A 2,514-nucleotide genomic window follows, 5' to 3' on the forward strand; every position below is an offset into this window, starting at 1 on the left:
AATGGCGCGATCTCGGCTCACCGCAACCTCCGCCTCCTGGGTTCAGGCAATTCTCCTGCCTCAGCCTCCTGAGCAGGTGGGATTACAGGCATGCGCCACCATGCCCAGCTAATGTTTTTGTATTTTTAGTAGAGACGGGGTTTCACCATGTTGACCAGGATGGTCTCGATCTCTTGACCTTGTGATCCACCCACCTCGGCCTCCCAAAGTGCTGGGATTACAGGCGTGAGCCACTGCGCCCGGCCACAGATTTTTTTTATATGGGTTGGGTAGACTGTGGATCTTGCAGGATTGATCCATTTTATCTAATTTGTTACATTTATGCAAATAGAGTTGTTTTCAGACTATTTTTAAAAATTACCCTTGTGGGCCTGGTGGGGTTGCTCAAACCTGTAATCCCAGCACTTTGAGAGGCTGAGGTGGGTGGATAACTTGAGGCCCAGAGTTCAAGACGAGCCTGGCCAATATAGCAAAAACCCATCTCTACTAAAAATACAAGAAAATTAGCCAGATGTGGTGGTGCATGCTGGTAATTCTAGCTTCTCAAGAAGCTTAATAACAAGAATCACTGGAACCTGGGAGGTGGAGGTTGCAATGAGCCAAGATCATGCCACTGCACTCCAGCCTGGGTGACAGAGCAAGACCCTGTTCTAAAAAAAAAAAAAAAAAAAAGTTACCATTGTGAATACACTGATCAGCATAAAGACACAGCTAGCTAACTTGCCTCTCTAGATCTCTTCAGTCAGCTCTGTGGTACAAGAAGTAACCTAAATGGGCCAGGCGCTGTGGCTCACACCTGTAATCCTAGCACTTTGGGAGGCCGAGGTGGGTGGATTACCTGAGGTCAGGAGTTCAAGACCAGCCTGGCCATCATAGTGAAACCCCATCTTAAATAAAAAAGAAGAAGAAAGAAGAAGAAAAGAAGAAGAAGAAGAAGAAGAAGAAAGAAGAAGAAGAAGAAGAAGAAGAAGAAGAAGAGAAGAAACCTAAATGGGCTGCACTGGAGAGCTGCTCTTGCCCCCAGGTTTCCGACTGAGTTTAGGCACTGAAAGACACCAGCTGTTCAGAGAAACAGAGTAGTACTATATTACCTTGCTTTGTTCCCTCTGGGCCTCAGGGTACTGAATTTTTTTTATCTAAAATCAAAAATAGGCTGGCTATGGTGGTTCATGCCTGAAATCACAGCACTTTGGGAGGCCAAGGCAAGAGGATCACTTGAGGCCAAGAGTTCAAAACCAGCTTAGTTAATAGAGTGAGATCCTGTCTCCACAAAAAATTTAAAAGTTAGCCAGGCATGGTTGCTCTTACCTGTGGTCCCAGGGTTTGGGAGGCTGAGGAGGGAAGATTGGGTGAGCCTGGTGGTTGAGGCTGCAGTGAACTATGCTTGTGCCACTGCACTCCGTCCTGGGTGACAGTGAGACCTTCTCTTAAAAAAAAAAAAAAAGCCAGAAATACTGAGAAGTGACCTTCTCCTTTCTGGCTTTCTCTAACACCACTCACTTTCTTGCCCCTACTGAGATAGAAATAGTAATGCTTTCTCTGGTGCCAGGTCAGGCTCCCTACCTTTTGTTTCCTTTAACCTGTTTATACATGCGAATTGTAAGTAGTCAGTTACTATATTAAACTCTTCTCAGCTAGCCCTTTAGCGTGTGCATGTTTTATGCAGCAATGTTAATGATATAGGTTCCACAGGAAAGTATAAAATTACTCCAAAATACTTAGGAAAGCAAAATATTTCATTCTGGAGCATTTCAGAGTTTGGACAAAGAAAGATGATACACCAGAGCAAACAGATTGGGTGTCTGCCAAAGCAAATGAAAAGGATAGTGACATAATACGGAAGCTGAAGAAATATGTCTGCTCTACACAGCGCTAATGAGAGGTTGAGGATTGTGTGAATAGGAAAATGAAATAGATAACATTTAAAACAAAATAAAGTAAATGCATAACTAAACTTCTAAAATGCCAGTAGAAAACAATACAAAAAGAACACATTACTCCACAGCAAAATGCACCGTCTCCTGAGAGAATGAAAGTCAAGGAACACGAAGCTGAGACACTCTTAAAATTAGTTAAAAATACTTTTTTAAGATAAAATCTAATTTTAGGTAGGGTGCCGTGTCTCACACTTGTAATCCCAGCGCTTTGGGGGGCTGAGGCGGGCGGATCACCTGAGGTCAGGAGTTCGAGACCAGTCTGGCCAACATGGTGAAACCCTGTCTCTACTAAAAATACAAAAAACTTAGCCGGGCGTGATGGCGCGAGCCTGTTGTCCCAGCTACTCTGGAGGCTGAGGCAGGGGAATTGCTTGAACCAAGGCGGTGGAGGTTGCAGTGAGCGGAAATCTCACCACTGCACTCCAGCCTGGGCGACAGAGCGAGACTCCGTCAGAAAGAAAGAAAAAGGAAAAAAAGAAAATGAGGCCGGGCGTGGTGGCTTACGCCTGTAATCCAAGCACTTTGGAGGCCAAGGCGGGCGGATCACCTGAGATCGGGAGTTCAAGACCAGCCTGAC

Source organism: Cebus imitator, unplaced genomic scaffold (genome assembly GCF_001604975.1).
Source record: "Cebus imitator isolate Cc_AM_T3 unplaced genomic scaffold, Cebus_imitator-1.0 Scaffold80, whole genome shotgun sequence".
Taxonomy (NCBI): Eukaryota; Metazoa; Chordata; class Mammalia; order Primates; family Cebidae; genus Cebus; species Cebus imitator.